Below are 12,623 nucleotides of genomic sequence, written 5' to 3'. Positions count from 1 at the left end.
TTGATATTGTCAATACATTTTTGAGTACCCTTATATTAACCCTTTCTGCTATTCATGCCATTTTTAATTCGCCGCCCTACGGGAAACTGAAAAATGGCTAAGTGGTTCAAATGGCTCTGAGTACTATGGGACTTAACATCTGTGGTCATCAGTCCCCTAGAACTTAGAGCTACTTAAATCTAACTAACCTAAGGACATCACACACACCCATGCCTGAGGCAGGAATCGAACCATCGACCGTAACGGTCACGTGGTTCCAGACTGAAGCGCCTAGAAACGCACGGCCACATCGGCCGAAACTGAAAGAAGAGCCGTCTTATGTACATACATACGAATTAACGTAACGACCGTTATACCACACAGTGATTGAAATTAAGCTGATTCTCCACTAAGTTCATAACTTGACGTACGTCATTATTCCTCGATTTACGGAAACAGAGGGGAGAAACACATCGCATGACAACATAACGTTACTTGGCATCAGATTAGAATTCCCCTTAAACGTTACTACAGTAAGACCTTTGAGCCGACATAAAAAGTAAAACTAATGTAGATTCATTCAACTCTTATCCACAAGTAACATCTCAGAGTTTTTAGAATGAAGCTTGTTGGTTGGAATGTCTCGCATTCTGCTTTCGCTCATAGGTGACACTTAAGTGATTGAGTCAGCCATTGCGTTAACTATTGAGCACATTGGATCAAAATCTATAATAACCACAGAATGAATGCTACATAACGCATGTACAACTGATGTGCTAAACAGGAGAGGGAAAGTCGTATCAAACAAAATAGTGGCGCGCATTATATTGCCATTTGTCATTTCAGCTCTTCTCGTGGGCTTTCAGTTAATGGGAATGCTGAAATCTTCCTGGAGGGTGAGTTCATTTCTCAAAATTTCACAAAAATTGCGCTCGTTACTCTTGCTGTCACTTATCTTTGTCTGGCAGTTGAATTGGGACCAGACGAGGAAAAAGTCTTTTAGGGAGGCCGGCTGACGATATATTACAGTTCCTCTCTCAGCCTGTCCTGTGATATATTGCAGAGGTCCTTCCTCCTGGGAGGCAGGCGGCAGTCAAGTATTTCGTTCCGAGTGTCCTTCCGATCTCTCTCTCTCTCTCTCTCTCTCTCTCTGTCTCTCTCTCTCTCCCTCCCCCTCCCCCCAACTGATAATTTCTGCGTAGCTGTATTATTTCATTAACGCTTTATGTCGTAAGCAACATATAATATATAAGCGAGTTGGTGGTGTATTACAACTGAGTGTATCAAATAGATGACTTTACCATCAGGTTTCCAGAAGTGCATTGTTATCATATCACCAAAGAAAGCACGTACGGGAAAATTCGCAAAACCATTGGCCGACTTCTAATCTACTGACTACAATGACAGAGCAGTTTGGGTTCAGTATGGGGAAAGTACACCGTGCTTAGTAATGGAAGTCTGAATGAAGGACAATCAAGTATACTTCCTAGCATTTGTAGACATAACGTATATTGTGAAAAAAATTACACCTTCTATTATACTATATCAACAGAAACAATACGCAAAGTAAAAAGTACTAAGTACTTAATTGCACGTATTGATTAAAAATTAAAGTGGAGTGGATTGGCTGAAACACTTATGTTCAGCCAGTCTCAAGTAAGAGTGACTGCCACGGAGATACAGAAGTTAGATACAGTACTAAGAAGTGTGGCATGTTTTCATTCGCTGATGTTACAAAGTCCCCTCGCTGTACCAAGCCGATGTAAAATTTTCTCAGTTTATCCACGATTCCGTATAAAGTGGCATAGCTGATGTGCACTGTAATTGATCATGACTTCCCACACGAGACCGCTAGCTATGCTAATCCTTTGGTGGATTATCTTAATTAATCAGCGCGTAGGATTGTCTCCTGTGACTCTCCCTTATAGCAGTTCTTGCAGCGAATTGGATTCGTCAGAACCTGGCTACCTGTGATTGTAAGTGGACATTTGGATAGCTGATTTACTTGAAATACGTCCCAGAAAGCCATTACGACGCTTTTATTAGCGAAAACCACGGAACAGCAACAATTTAATAGTCTGAAATGATTCCTCTCAAAAAGGAGAAGAAAAGGCTTCATGCACAATCTATCGCCGACTTACGTGATGTGCGCGACCGTGGTCTCTTTCTTAGATCGTAAGGCTTAGTAGCAATTCGTACATCTTCAGTAATTTAACACTGTTCGTTTGTCTACTGAATTTACTGCATAGCAATATTATGGTATTAAAACTCTGATGAGCCATACGCGACTCCTAATATCTGGTATATCAAAAGTAGGTTAATAACTACGAGAGGCATTCAATAATCAATGCAACGCACTTTTCCCCGGCCAGTTTCTGTTGAAAAATGCGGAATTTGTTGTGGAACATCGTTGAATATTATCTCTTCAGTTCCTATAGTTTCGTGGAGTTTCTACAGGTCGCTGGGCTACACGCAGCCCTCAAAGTGGAATCTGTGGAGGAGGTGCATTCCAGGCAGACAGCTGTCATTGAGTTTCTTTTAGAAAGAATTTTAGAAAGTATTTCACTAAAAATTTATTTTATTAATTTTATTGTTGTGAGCTTTTCTTCATTACAAGGCTTATCTCCAACATAATAATTTACTCGGAAATTACTATACAAGCAATAAACGTTCTTAAAATATATTTTCAAAATATTCCTCCAGGTGTTCCGATCTTGTGTGTCCTCTTCCTCTGCGCCCATTCTCCTCATTGTGTGCTGTACATTTTGGAGCCAGGTGGTCATACGTCGTCTTCTTCTCCCCTCCGGTTCCCACTCCAATATAAATTTTGGTATTCTGGCTTCCTCCATTCGTCGTACATGCCGTACCACTGTAATTCCACTAAAAATGCAGCGATTTATTTTCGCTTTGCTTGTTAAACATTTGTAACTTCCAGAAAAACGTTATGAATGGCGAATTTCACTTGTTTCAATGTTAAAATTTTCTTCTTTCGCGAAAATATAGTGAAATTCACACGGTGTCACGTCCCTAACATGTTGTGCAGACGCAGTTGCAAGAGAGAATTCTGAAACAGTGGTTTACAAAGTTTATTAAGTGAGGAACTTAGGAAATGTAAATTCAGTAGCTTATGAAAAAGCCAATCCTCGGTAGAAAATAAATGTGCAATTTATTCACTTGCGTTGTTCCAGAACCCACGGCTACCAATGGTCCCTAAAAATTACATTCTTTCATCGAAAATGTCTGTATTTGGTGGAATGACAAGGTAGGCTATAGAGTTTTATACTATAACTATATGGAAAAACTCTCTCCTCTTTGCGTGCTGCCATTGGCCAAAATTTCAATGTCTTCAAGCATGTTTTAAATATGATGAATGCTGTGCATATTTCACTCTGGCTTTGTTGCTGGTGTGGTGCGATCGCAAACGAGTGTGCTACATCAGATCAATTTTCTCAGTATTAGTGAAAGAGACCTCCAACCGAGACTTCAAAAAATTGGATATGTTACCTAAATTTTATATGCAGGTACATATATAATATGCACTACACGCATAATCAGAGTGACTCCTATTTTTCAATGCAGACTTTTTTTTTAATTTCGCACTGCTGCTATGGTCGCAGGTTCGAATCCTGCCTCGGGAATGGATGTGTGTGATGTCCTATGGTTAGTTAGGTTTAAGTAGTTGTAAATCTAGGGGACTGATGACCTCAGATGCTAAGTCCCATAGTGCTTAGAGCCATCTGAACCATTTTGAATCTCGCACTGTGTGTTACTTCCACGTAAACGTCGCAACAACCACGACCATTACCGAATTGATGGGCGCCTCATCATAAACCTGACACAAAGATATCACCCACGCAAAAAGAATTTTTTTAACAAATAGTTTCCTTAAAATCGTTTCAGAAAGATTGCAGGGCGTGCCCCTCGATTGCGTCATCGCTGACCAGAATAAAGGTGGCAAACATTATCGGTGAACGAATAAACTCGTCCAACGCTTTGGACGAAAACTGGTTCAAATGGCTCTGAGCACTATGGGACTTAACTGCTGTGGTCGTCAGTACCCTAGAACTTAGAACTACTTAAACCTAACTAACCTAAGGACATCACACACATCCATGCCCAAGGCAGGATTCGAACCTGCGACCGTAGCAGTCACGTGGTTCCAGACTGTAGCGCCTAGAACCGCACAGACACTCCGGCCGGCAGAAAACTGGTTACTGCTTATCGGTGGCCATGTCCTACGTGGACTCTAGAGCCGACACATTCGTCCACCTATTCTGATACTCAAAGGTTGCCTAACCATGAAGAGCAACGAACATGGTTCATAAGGTGGAACTGGAAACAAAATGGCAATCCATGGATTGGCGCTACTATAGCGGCACTACCGTTTAGGATAAAGAAAGTTAGTTTTGTGCAATATTCTGAGCACAAGCTACAGCCAGGTGCGGGCCGGATTGCAGTGAGTTACGCATACCGACAGTTGCAAAGTAGAATGGAGGACACAGCGTCGTCAAATTGCTAAAAGAGTGTATGTAGAGGTTTTGCATTTCGCAAATCACAGGCGGAAGGGGCCCACTTGCCAACCTAGCGTGTTATGAGTACATGACGCAAATCGGTGCGTATGGCAAAACAGAGGCGCACAGCTGTATATAAATAGGTGCGGGTTTCTAACGAGATTCATTGAAGTGCGCGGCAGCTCTCCTAGACAGTGGGGGATGTCACACCACCAGCTACACGCAGCAGCAGATGGGGCGCCAGCGTTCCAGTCCACGGCGGGTCGCTGGTTCGACCCTCTGAGGCTGACGCAGGATCCGTAGCCAGCCAGCAGTGGGCCACTCCACAGCTCGCTACCGCAGGGAGTCGTGCTGGCTGCGAACAGACGCCGGAGGCATCCTGAGCCGAGGGTCATAGATTTGGACGCTGGATCGTGGGCTCTTGTTGCAGCCACGATCTCAGCCGTGCTGGCGAGAAGCACACAGCTGTCCGAGCGGCGCTGAGTCAGCAGGGATGCAGACCGCCTAGTCAACTGCCAGCATCTTGACGATGACGCAACTGCGCTGGCATACAAGGCCGACGCATAGTGCGTGCACATGTTGCTGAGGCAGCCATTCTGCACCAGGCCATTTCGCAGACAGCGAAGTGGTGTCCTCAGCATTGCGGGACCTGCTGACGCAGATCGAGAGGGACGAGGGCACTGTAGATGGAAACAGTAAATAGCTTGGAAAGCTCGGATAAGTCTTAATACGGTGACTTCTACCTCTTCCCGCTACATTTGGTCATCCTGATATATTCGGTAGCAGAAGTTCCACTACCCTAAACCACATCTCCTCTAAAAGGAAAGTTTAAAGCTGCACCCTCAACTGGTACAATCATGGTGATAGGCTTCTGGGATTCTTGAAGGGGTTATTCTGATCCCCTCTCTTATGCTGCAATCATGGACTCTGAAGTGTCTTGTGCTACCTTCAGGAAATTGAAGAAATGCCTTCAATGTCGACACACCAATGCAAACTAAATCCTCTTTCTTAGTGACAAAGCAAGGCTTCACACACGTCTGCGACTCTTAGAGGAGCCGACAAAACGTCAGTGCACTATTCCTCCTCATGTACCTTACAGACCACATCTTGCACCTTCCGACACCAGACTGTTTGCCCCAACGAAGGATCCACTCCACATGGAGCAGTGCGCACATAATGGGCAGGTTACTGATGTGCAAGGCGTTGGCTACGACGTCGGTTAGTAGACTGGTACCATAAGGGAGCACAGACCGCTGCAGTTAAGGAGGTTATGTCGAGAAATAGGATTTCGTAGCTAAAAGAGTAGGAAATAATATGGTGCACTGGAATCCTGAATAAAACAAACGTGCTTTCAGAAAAAGAAGTGTCGCATTACTTATTGACTGCTCCTCGTAATACACTCCTGGAAATGGAAAAAAAACACATTGACACCGGTGTGTCAGACCCACCATACTTGCTCCGGACACTGCGAGAGGGCTGTACAAGCAATGATCACACGCACGGCACAGCGGACACACCAGGAACCGCGGTGTTGGCCGTCGAATGGCGCTAGCTGCGCAGCATTTGTGCACCGCCGCCGTCAGTGTCAGCCAGTTTGCCGTGGCATACGGAGCTCCATCGCAGTCTTTAACACTGGTAGCGTGCCGCGACAGCGTGGACGTGAACCGTATGTGCAGTTGACGGACTTTGAGCGAGGGCGTATAGTGGGCATGCGGGAGGCCGGGTGGACGTACCGCCGAATTGCTCAACACGTGGAGCGTGAGGTCTCCACAGTACATCGATGTTGTCGCCAGTGGTCGGCGGAAGGTGCACGTGCCCGTCGACCTGGGACCGGACCGCAGCGACGCACGGATGCACGCCAAGACCGTAGGATCCTACGAGGTGCCGTAGGGGACCGCACCGCCACTTCCCAGCAAATTAGGGACACTGTTGCTCCTGGGGTATCGGCGAGGACCATTCGCAACCGTCTCCATGAAGCTGGGCTACGGTCCCGCACACCGTTAGGCCGTCTTCCGCTAACCCCCCCCCCCCCATATCGTGCAGCCCGCCTCCAGTGGTGTCGCGACAGGCGTGAATGGAGGGACGAATGGAGACGTGTCGTCTTCAGCGATGAGAGTCGCTTCTGCCTTGGTGCCAATGATGGTCGTACGCGTGTTTGGCGCCGTGCAGGTGAGCGCCACAATCAGGACTGCATACGACCGAGGCACACAGGGCCAACACCCGGCATCATGGTGTGGGGAGCGATCTCCTACACTGGCCGTACACCTCTGGTGATCGTCGAGGGGACACTGAATAGTGCACGGTACATCCAAACCGTCATCGAACTCATCGTTCTACCATTCCTAGACCGGCAAGGGAACTTGCTGTTCCAACAGGACAATGCACGTCCGCATGTATCCCGTGCCACCCAACGTGCTCTAGAAGGTATAAGTCAACTACCTTGGCCAGCAAGATCTCCGGATCTGTCCCCCATTGAGCATGTTTGGGACTGGATGAAGCGTCGTCTCACGCGGTCTGCACGTACAGCACAAACGCTGGTCCAACTGAGGCGCCAGGTGGAAATGGCGTGGCAAGCCGTTCCACAGGACTACATCCAACATCTCTACGATCGTCTCCATGGGAGAATAGCAGCCTGCATTGCTGCGAAAGGTGGATATACACTGTACTAGTGCCGACATTGTGCATGCTCTGTTGCCTGTGTCTATGTGCCTGTGGTTCTGTCAGTGTGATCATGTGATGTATCTGAACCCAGGAATGTGTCAATAAAGTTTCCCCTTCCTGGGACAATGAATTCACGGTGTTCTTATTTCAATTTCCAGGAGTGTATTTAAGAAATAAAATTCTGATTTTAGAGTCAGAACACCCTTAGTCCCCTACGTATTGACTGCCAAGCTAGATTCGCCCTTCAGAGCTCGCGTTGTTTCCTCCACTCCATGGCTCAGCGCCGTGCCACATGGTCCACTCGTCACCACCACCTCGGCGGTAACCACCTTCCTAGGCCCTACCATCATACTTTGCAGCGTTGCCTAAGGAATCTAATCACTTCTGTTCTCAGACAGGTTCTAATAATTTAGAAAACGAAACACATTCCAGAAAAGGAGGAACCTCACAGTCTTCCAGGGCTACTTAATACTCAAAACAGAGGCACTCATTGTACGAAAGAAAATAACTAGAATTATACGGGGTTTGGACATCTTCATCCTCCAGACATCTCTTTAAGCAGCTCAGAATGTGACACATAAATTCACTGATGGAATTTATTATCAGCAATCCGTCTGTCTTTAGAGCAGCCGAGATATTCACAAATTGTTTTGTTATCGTTCTTCGGACAGATTTGATGCGATCCACCACGAATTCCTGTCCTGTGCTAACCTCTTCATCTCAGAGTAGCACTTACACCTTACGTCCTTAATTATTTGCTGGATGTATACCAATCAGTCTTCCTCTACAGTTTTTGCCCTCTACAGCTCCCTCTAGTACCATGGAAGTTATTCCCTCATGTCTTAACAGATGTCCTATCATCGTGTCCCATCTCTTTGTCAGTGTTTCCCACATATTCCTTTCCTCTCCTATTCTGCGTAGAGCCTCCTCATTCCTTACCTCATCAGTCCACTTAATTCTCAACATTCGTCTGTAGCACCACATCTCAAATGCGTCGATGCTCTTCTGTTCCCATTTTCCCACACTCCATGTTTCACTACCATGCAATGCTGAAACCCAGACCTACGTTCTCAGAAATTTCTTCCTCATATTAAGGCCGGTATTTGATATTAGTAGACTTCTCTTGTTCAGGAATGCCCTTTTTGCCATTGCTACTCTGCTTTCGATGTCCTCCTTGCTCCGTCCGTCATTGGTTATTTTACTGCCTAGGTAGCAGAATTCGTTAACTTCATCTACTTCGCGACCATCAATCCTGATAAGATCCTCGCTGCTCTCATTTCTGCTACATCTCATTACCTTCGTCTCTCTTCGATTTACTCTCAATCCGTACTCTGTACTCATTAGACTGTTCATTCCGTTCAGCAGATCATATAATTCTTCTTCACTTTCATTCAGGATAACAATGTCATCAGCGAATCGCATCATTGGTAACCTTTCACCTTGAATTTTAATTCTACTCGTGAACCTTTTCTTTATTTCCATCGTTGCTTCCTCGATGTACAGGTTGAACAGTTTGGGCGAAAATCTACATCCTTGTCTTACATCCTTTTTAAGACTAGCACTTCGTTCTTGGACGTCCACTCTTATTATTCCCTCTTCTGTGTTCACAAGTATACCACTAAATGGCGATGATCTGCATTATTCTCATATGAAGCTAACTACAGAACAAAAAGTGAAATATGCAGCTGTAAAACTATGTGACAATCTACTAACAGAACTAAATAGATACAGCAGAAGTATTTCGAGTTGTCGGTTAAATATGTTTCTCCTTAACGACTCCTAAAACAGAGAGGAATTCTTGAATAGATGTAATTCGTCACTCATACAGATAAAACCGAAAATGCGAGCATGTAGCCATAGAAATATGTTTTTATGTATTTTTTAAATATGTGTTCTATATTTGTCTGCCTTCGTAGCCGAGGGATCAGCCCATCTGACTGATGCGGGGGACCGGCATGAATTCCTGGTACTGCCAGGAGTTTTTCCTCGGCAGGTGCAGCGTCTCTCCCGTCCGCCTGCTATATCGGCATCCCACATGACAGAACGTAGATGCGGGGTGCCTTCATCGTAGAGGGGAAACCAAAGCAGATGTTTACGGAACCACCGAGACCACTGCCGGAGACAATACCGCCTCGTGTCTCAGCCAACGGCCGCCAGGGCCCGCTACCCGAGCAAGGGATCGACAGCAGTGCCAGAGGTTGCGATCGACAAGCGGACTATTTTCCTACGCCACTCACGTGATGGAAATAGTCCTAGAATGTCCATCCACCAACCGGCCTTATAAGCCGGCGGACCGCCGGCCGGAAGGCAGTTCGACACGCCTCACAGACGTATAGTAATCTGCCATTCCGGCCGCAACATCCACGCGCCTCTCCTTCTAGTAGTGATGGTTCGTCAGGAGAGGTAGTTTCGGACTGTGACTCAGTGTCGTGTAACGGTGGGCTGGCCTCCCTGGAAAGCTTTGTGGTAATGCTGTGCCGATCACTCTGGTAGATTTGTTCAAATGGTTCAAATGGCTCTGAGCACTATGGTACTTAACTTCTGAGGTCATCAGTCTCCTGGAACGCAGAACTACTTAAACCTAACTAACCTAAGGACATCACACACATCCATGCCCGAGGCAGAATTCGAACCTGCTACCGTAGCGGTTGCGCGGTTCCAGACTGTAGTGCCTGGAACCGCTAGACCACTCCAGCCGGCGGTAGATTTTTTTCCGTCTTTTATTTGGTAGACTTTCTCGAGCGAGATGCTTGTGAGTAAAACATCTTATTTTGTTAGTTTTCTGTAATAACATCCGGATTGGGATCTAAACTTTCTTTCTTGCTTAAATTATGGTTTACTTGTACTACTTTGTTGACATAAGCAATGTTCTGGTTTATTGGTTTTCACAGTAAAAACACATTGAGAAATATCTTCTTCTACATCTACATGGATACTCTGCAAATCACATTTAAGTGCCTGGCAGAGGGTTCATCGAACCAACTTCAGAATTCCCTATTATTCCATTCTCGTATAGCGCGCGGAAAGAATGAACACCTATATCTTTCCGTAGGAGCTTTGATTTCCCTTATTCTATCGTGGGGATCGTTCGTCGCTATGTAGGTCGGTTTCAAGAAAATATTTTCGCATTCGGAGGAGAAAGTTGGTGATTGGAATTTCGTGAGAAGATTCCGTAGCAACGATAAACGCCTTTCTTTTAGCGATTTCCAGGCCGAATCCTGTATCACTTCTGTGACACTCTCTCCCGTATTGCGCGATAATACAAAACTTGCTGCCTTTCTTGGAACTTTTTCGATGTACTCTGTCATTCCTATCTGTTAATGATCCCACACCGCTCAGCAGTATTCTACATCGTTCGCAGAGCAGTGGGGATGTCTGGAGCGGGGTGCACATAGCCTCGTGGTGCAGACTGAAGAGTTACATGAAAAGTAGCCGCTCCAAGTTTGGCCAGTCGACAACGGCTGGGAGTGTGGTGTGCTGCCCAGTCCCTTCCATACTGTATCCGCATGATCCCACCATGCGAGAGGATGACACAGTGGGTTCTTTGCTGGTGGACGGAAGAAAATAGGCCGATTACTGAAGAAGAATAAAATCAAGGTTATCTTCCGTCCACTAGCAAAGAACCGGGCCCTTGTTGGATCCGTTAAAGACGATTTACAACTGAAGAAAGCAGGCGTCTACAAAATTCCCTGTGAATGTGGCTCTGCATATATTGGCCAGACGACAAGAACTGTCCATGAACGATGTACAGAACATGAAAGATACACCCGTCTGCGGCAACCGTCAAAATCGCCAGTAGCAGAGCACTGTATTTCATTGGGACATTCAATGGAATACAATGGAACAAAAATTTTAGCTCCGGTTTCCGGATTTTGGGATTCCGTAATCAAGGAATCAGTGGAAATACGTCTTGCCGATAATCTTATAAATCGTGACAACGGCTTTCAACTGGATAAAAATTGGAATCCTGTTATTAAAATTATACATTCACAGCGGAATAGACAGCGTCATTCGATACTCAATGACTAGATGATCTTTTACTTTCAACACCGAGGGCAGCACGTACAACTCGGCATAAATACCGCGACTGCGCCTGGGCTCTTCAGTAGTTGTGTACTCACCTGATGATGGCCGGACGTCTCTGGGCCGAAATATCGTGGCAGAATGTCGACGGGATCCGGCTGCATATCCGGAAATTATTAGAAGATCTTGCCTTATGATTGTATCGTACCCTCTCAACGCGTTCCCCGTCGCAATGTTTATCGTGATGAATACATAATTAAATAAATCAATTTGTGGCTGAAGTATTCAGATAGAGAAATGATCTCCAGCATTTGCAAAGCTCGAGCGGGAATAATAAAACTGAAAAGTCAAGAAAGTCCAGAAGGAAGTGAAAATTTTGAAAAAGTAATGAAATCGTGAGTGGAAACAGAGATGAATACTATGTTTCGTAAATGAAGGACACAGGCTTTCTGGTCGGATGTGACAAAGGCTAGGAAGATGTGTTGAAGGGACTGGGCAGTATACTTATTAAAGAAAGATAAACAAAGCAAATGATGACGAAGAGCAGTAGGATGTTGAACAGTGAATTGCTTAACATCAAAACCGGGATGACAAGAGGATGAAGTGGCAGTATTTCCAATATAGGAAACAAACCAACATAGGACGACCGAATCACAGAAGATTTCACACGTAGATGGCGCAGATGGAAAAAGAATGTGTACGTCTGAAACTGTATGTCTGAAGTGTAATGCTATATGGAAGAAAACCGTGGCGGTCTTTTAAAAGTTGACCAGTTTTCACTGTAGGGACCATTTATTTTATCCACTGCCTTATGGTTTTCCCCTCTGGGAGATGAATGCATAGGAGCTAGATGGCCTAGATGTAGCCACACAGCAATGAAACTACTCAATAATTATCCGAGACGTATCATTTTTGCCTCCCTGTAGTTTGAAAGATGAAATTATTAAGTAACAGACATTTCTATACGAAATTTTCATTAACGAATCATACTAAAATATTAAATATTTTACAACTTCTGTTACTGGGTGGGTGTTAAAAGCATCTTTATTTCGGTGGCGTCTGCATGGCGAAACCTTATGCTCTAATTTGATACGCTATGTGATCGAAAGTACCCGAATACCTCCAAAAACATACGTTTATATTAGGTGCATTGTGCTCCCACCTACTACCAGGTATTCCATGTCAGCAACCCCAGTAGTCATTAGACATGGTGAGAGCCGAATAGGGCGCTCCGCGGAAATAACGGACTTCGAACGTGGTCAGGTGATTGGGCGTCACTTGTGTCATACGTCCGTACGCGACATTTCCACACTCCTAAACATCCCTAGGTCTACCGTTTCCGCTGTGATAATGAAGTGGAAACGTGAAGGGACACATACAGCACAAAAGCGTACAGGCCGACCTCGTCTGTTGACTGACCGCCGACAGTTGCGTAATAGCACACATCTA

The 12,623-nt window shown here is 45.3% G+C and overlaps 1 protein-coding gene across 1 annotated transcript in view; it reads left to right on the top strand.

The window, feature by feature from the left end:
• LOC126355655 (putative neural-cadherin 2) overlaps positions 1 to 12,623 on the top strand; it is a 615,318-nt gene that overhangs the window by 157,972 nt on the left and 444,723 nt on the right. The window lies entirely within an intron of this gene.

The sequence above is a fragment of the Schistocerca gregaria genome, chromosome 3, assembly GCF_023897955.1.
Source record: "Schistocerca gregaria isolate iqSchGreg1 chromosome 3, iqSchGreg1.2, whole genome shotgun sequence".
In the NCBI taxonomy this organism is placed as follows: Eukaryota; Metazoa; Arthropoda; class Insecta; order Orthoptera; family Acrididae; genus Schistocerca; species Schistocerca gregaria.
The sequence above is the reverse complement of the archived record's forward strand: the minus strand, read 5'-3'. Positions and strand labels throughout refer to the sequence as shown.